Source organism: Hetaerina americana, unplaced genomic scaffold, assembly GCF_022747635.1.
Source record: "Hetaerina americana unplaced genomic scaffold, ioHetAmer1.1.p SCAF_115, whole genome shotgun sequence".
Taxonomy (NCBI): Eukaryota; Metazoa; Arthropoda; class Insecta; order Odonata; family Calopterygidae; genus Hetaerina; species Hetaerina americana.
This window is the reverse complement of record NW_027286237.1, coordinates 352,368-358,138: the sequence shown is the minus strand read 5'-3', so window position 1 is coordinate 358,138 and position 5,771 is coordinate 352,368. Positions and strand designations below refer to the sequence as shown.

Genomic DNA, 5,771 nt, shown 5'->3' with positions numbered 1-5,771 from the left:
TGTTACAGTGAAGTAGTCAGACCATAAACTTCGAATAAATTCTTATAATCTGTGACCACAACGGTGAGAACTAAATCATACATTTACGAAAGATAAAAGCAAATTTGTGATATAATGAAATAATTACAATTTTCCACTAATATTTATTCCATGCAGCGCTTTTTTAATGCTTATGAGTCTTCATCTGCTGGTGACGATAATTAATTATTTGAAACGCATTGTACGGAATGAAGACATGCGTGAAATTGCAATTTTATTTTATTTACAGACTGTTACACCGAGTAAAGATGTTAAGAAAATATTACTAAAGGCATTAATTTTGAGCGCGCTGCTTTTTTTCTTTGAGAATAGAGGATGAGCGTTTTATTAGAGGGTTTGGAGATACTGGAGAGGAGGAGAATTGAGAAAATAAGTTGAACAGAAAAGGAGACAAACGCTTAAGTTTTGAATAGGGTGGACAAAGAGAGGAAGTAACTGGGGAAAATCCAAAAAAGTATAAAAAAGGACGGAGGAAATATTGGCAGGTAGTGAAATGTTAAAAGCTCTGATATTAGGGAGAAGGTTTGGTAAGAAAACATAAAGGCAAGCCGACGTTACGTGGAAATAAAGAAAAACTAAGGCAAGGCAAAGAAAGAAATTCTCTTGAAACACCTAGTTACAAGAACATTGTCCAGTAAGCGAGCTGGAAAAAAATTACCCAACTCTTAAAGCTCTTTCGGAGGGGTAAAAAACAATCCTTCGAGTACAAATCAAACTAGGCACCCATACAAAAAAAAACAAAATATTACCTAACATAAATAGGATTCGGGTGAGCCTCTCTATCATGAATAAATTACTCAATTTGGGTTTTAATCTGATTTTTTCCCGACTCCTTTGACGTCTCATGTTTTCCGAGGCCTTTGAAAAACTCCATTCTCCCGAACTTCGCGTTGGAAGAAGGGGAGTAGGAAAAGAGAAAGAAGACACGCAGAGCGCGTATCGATTCATTCGCAACCTCCAACCCTGTCACGTACTACAAGCGTACCGGCTCGCCTCAGGGGGGAGAAAGAAAAAAAAGAACACTTTACGAGATCCGCGGGAGGTGGGATTTTTCGCCTCGCTAAAAAAGCCACTCACTTCCGCCTTCCCCCTCATACCATTCCCGAACGCGCACATGGATTCGCGAACACACATACACACACAAACACACGTCCGTGCTCCCTCACGAATTCCTAGAAACGAATGCCGCGAGCACTATTGTTGGAAGCTCAATTTGGGCGTCCCCTGGCACCCCTCGCATAGGGATCGTGCGATACCATAGACTCTCTCACTCTCCTGTTCCTCCTTCGGCGTTAAGGGGGAGTGTCTTCCTCCGCGCGATCTTTAAAACGAGAAAATGTCGTGGGGCAGATGGTGACAGAAAGCGAAGGCCTGCTTCTACCTCGCCGGGAGCAGGAAATGAGGGAAACTCGAAAAAGAGGGAGAGGGTGGGATGCAATCGGGAAGGCGATTCGCGAAGCCGAACACCGCAAATCCCTTCCTTTTCTCCGCCCCAAATCCTGCCTCCAGCGTGCGGCTACAAACGATCGCTTTCTCCGGTGTCTTCAGAGCTCTCCTGAGATAAGGAAAACAAGAGGGAGATGACAAAAGGCCGCGGAGGGTACCGCGTCGGAACGAAGAGAGACCTTTACAGTACCCGAATCACCCTCCTTCCACTTTGGACCCTTCACTTAAAACGCTACCACCTCCCAGCTGGATGGTTGCGACCGAAAATAACCCTTTTGCGCGTCCACTTCGCTCTTCCAAAGTGAAATCAAAGCTGACGATCCCTCTGGGGGGATAATTCCTTTCCGACGCTGTGGGGAGCGATTTCGTTCCGACGGCCGAAAGTTCAAGAGATTTTTAGGGTTGGCGGCCTTATCCAAGTTGAAACCCTACGTGACGGGGGCGAATGAAATATAATGGCAAAGAGTCAGGAAATCAAGGTGAAACACAGGAATTTCGTGAATATTACGGAGAAATAATAGTCATCCGCCTCTGAGACACGATACAGATACTACTATTCATTGTCACGCACGTGATATCTGACCACAACTAAATAAAAGACTTTTGTCAGAACAAAAGTCGAGGAACTCAAGTTTCATGAGCTTGACTTTCAATCAACTATAATTTAACATTTAATATAGGAAGTTTATTAGGACCTTTAATTTGTGCATCCATAACTTTTCACTGTAGTAAATAAATTTTTAATTAATTTGTAACACAAAATAGACGATTTTCCGCAATATAAATTTAGTAATCCGGCTTAGCCTTCTTGCTATTCTGTTGCCTAACACTGTATGCTTGCAATTTTATGCACACAAGTCAAGGTTGCTCTTAATGGGTTTAATTAAAATAATTAAATTTACCACAAAATTGGGACAAGTTTTTATGAATATGGCAAAACGTTGCTAGAGAGGAAATTCAATGAGAAAACTCGATGAGAAGTTGAGTAGGGTTGCTATGGGCTTAGAAATCGCAGCAGGATGGGCATTAAGGTAAGGTGATTCCTAAATTTTACCAGTATAATCAATAATAGTTTAATCTAATAATGATAATTTTCCACATGAAAGATGGCTCGTACTGGCATTTAAGACGGAGAAAAAGACATTGGGGTGAGAGAAAAAAATCTATACATCCGGAGGGGCTGCTGTGATACAATACATCCTCTGATACGCCTGCGTTGGCTCGTAATACATAGCGTAGATGCAGACCGTAAATTGGAACTGCATATTGACGGTATGTACTCGCAGAACTGTAAAGAGTTGAGGTGATTTCAGATGCGTGAATCGTTTCAGTCCTAACGATAACTCCGTGAGGGACGTGCTTCAAATGGGCGACAATTCGAACAAACTGAAAAGGACATCATTACGACGGAGTTCCTTGGAGCCAGTTGCTTGGAGCAGTCGTTCTAGGATTCACCACGGGTTTTCTACAGCCCTTTTTCTTGCAGTAAATCGATTTATTGAGTCACATTACGCACCCTCGAACGCTATCCTGTGAATTTTAGTGGGATGTGGACATTTCTAGGGCCAAAGAAGGATAAAACTCGGACCATAGGGGTAAGGTAGGGGACAAATGAAATATAAATGTACATTGCAGAGGACTAATTGAAAGTTATTTTCACCTCCGCACTCATAACGACCGACCTCGGCGATCGAGATGCCATTCCACTCCCGCGAACCCTGGTGCGGTTTCGATGACCGGGATTCCGGTCGTCCATTTGTCACCACCAGACCAAATCCCACTTCCCTCTCTCTCACACACACACAAACAGGAAGGATAAACAAATGATTGAGTAGAGTGATTGGGGACCGGGGGCACGGAGAAGGTTAGCAATCTTTGCGTAAATGGGAATGGGGAGAGGAAGGGGTTTGCGGCGATAGGGAATAAATAAATGGATTTAGGGATTTGGATCGGGAGGACGAGGATGTCGTTGGACGGGAATAATTAAACTGAATAGGATGGAAGAGAGAGATTGTGGATCACCACTTTTTCTTTCGCGCACATTTAAAAAGGTTTGCATTGTCATCGATTCCGCTTCCTCTTTCCTGAGGAAGTGTCCAAAACGCACGCGGGTGTGCGGTGGGCGAATTTACGGCAGGAGATTGTGTGCTATGGAATGCTCCCAATGTTGGCGTAGTGGTTCCGTTTTCGGAAACTTCAGTAAGCACTTAACGTAAATCTCTAGGTTCGTTTTATCGATCTATATCCTTGTTCAAATGTAAACATCAAACCTCACGAACCACAATGTATTGAAGACGCAGGAGATAAGATGGTTTTAAAATCCAAACTTAATGGATGATTTTCGCACAATATTATTGCGAAATTTGTGTAATCAGAAGTTTTATGGGGATTTTTACTGGATTAATGTATGTTAAGGTTACCTACTGTGTTAAAAGGCATTAAAAAACACAGACGATTTGCATCCTGGGGCCTGTTTCTCAAAGTTACAAGTCTATTTATAAGTCTTCCGAAAAGTCACACATGTAATATAAAACTTTGAAATGTTTTACCTCGCAAGACATTTATATAATGCTTACATTTCATGTTGAACATTGATGTCCCGCAAAATATGAAATCCTGCCTGCCTCTGCGGAATTAATTTGTTAAGTTTCAATTAAGAAATTCTGACCATTTACATGGACAAGAGACTATTTTAGACTCCAATGAGAATTCACGTTACAAAAGCCATATTAAAAAACTATTTCAAAGGGCCAGTGATACAATGAAATTATTTCTCATAAAAATTAGTGAAATACACCAGCCAAAGTTCGGGTACAGCGAAAATTCGACAAAATTAATTGGATTTTGAAGGGTATTAACTATTTGATTGTGTTTGAAAGCATTTCCATTGGCCGATAATTTCATTCCATGTACTCGTACTGAACCAAATTGCACAGGTATCTGTGCAAAGAAAATCCCGAAAATACCTTCGGTTTTTATTTCATTTACATGTATACTTAACCCTCGTCAATGAAGTGGTCCTTTATTTTATAGTGTTGTGGACTTTCTCTATAATTTAGAACGGTAATAAGTTGTAATCAAGAGAAAATCAGTAGTGAAATATCCGTAGGGGGTATAGCTCAGTGGTAGAGCATTCGACTGCAGATCGAGAGGTCACCGGTTCAAACCCGGTTGCCCCCTGATTTTTTTTATTTTCCCGCTGATTTCCCCACGTTAAGATATTATATACCCGCAGTTCATTTCTTCGATTTTCGTTCTTCAAATACCTCCACTACGAACAGTTGGCGGTAAAATTTACTTTATATGGGTCTGACAAAAAAAACATATATCCAATTGAAAGTTATAGCAATGCTATTCACGTTGAGGTTTAACATATGAGGACAAAAATGAAGAAAACAGAAAAATGAGCTTCATTGAAAGTAATTTAGAAGAATGCGACTTAAAACTCGAAAGGAATGTAGTATGTATTCTTAATATAAAAGAATTTTTGGTCTACTTTTACCTCTAAACACCGTCATCGGTGGGTTTATCATTAATTTAAAATTTAAACAAGTGAGTGAGTGCAAGTGAGTTGCAAAATAAACATTTCATAATGTGTAGAAGATAGATATTGGATAAATAAATAGGTAAAATATCAAAATTCTCCCCATTTCGAAGGATTTACGCCTATTCGAAAGAGAGACGCTTGGGAGGGGGGGTTGAAAGGGGAGGGTTGATGGACGGATGGAAAGGTCGGGGAGAAGGTGGCCGATCGTATTTTGTTTTCCACCCCATGTGGTCGAGGCGGAGGGCGATAGGAGAGAGGGGGTGGCCTTAAGGATGGACCGAGTGCCATTTTCCGTGCCGAGGCGCGTGGTTTTTTTTATCATCGCTCCTATGGTGGGACTGAGCCGCAAGCACTCTCCCTCGATCGAGATTGATGAAGAATCCGGATCGGGATGGTGGCTAAGGGGAAGAGGTCACTGAGGAAGGGGATGACTCGGCCAGGATTCGCGCACGACCCGGAAGTACAGGTACTCGCGTTTGCATTTCCACGAATGTCAACGCGCATTGGTGTTCAGCTCTGTTCGGAATCTAATTAAATTATTTTCCCCAACCATTGGATTCGGACCAAAGAGATTCATTTTTTTTGGGACGATCAAATGGTTCCAATCAAGATATTATGATTCGTTATAATATTTTCGTGTAAATGTCACTTCGCCGCTTTCAGACAGGAACGCATTGGATTTCACCGTTAAAAATTTTAGCGGAACGGGTTGATGTCTGAAATTAATTCAATTATTCGA

At 41.4% G+C, this 5,771-nt stretch overlaps 1 non-coding gene across 1 annotated transcript; it reads left to right on the top strand.

Moving 5' to 3' along the window:
* The first annotated feature begins 4,593 nt into the window (after positions 1–4,593).
* TRNAC-GCA (transfer RNA cysteine (anticodon GCA)) lies at positions 4,594–4,665 on the top strand. Its single transcript has one exon. It is a non-coding gene; the product is annotated as a tRNA-Cys (tRNA).
* The last annotated feature ends 1,106 nt before the right edge of the window (positions 4,666–5,771 follow it).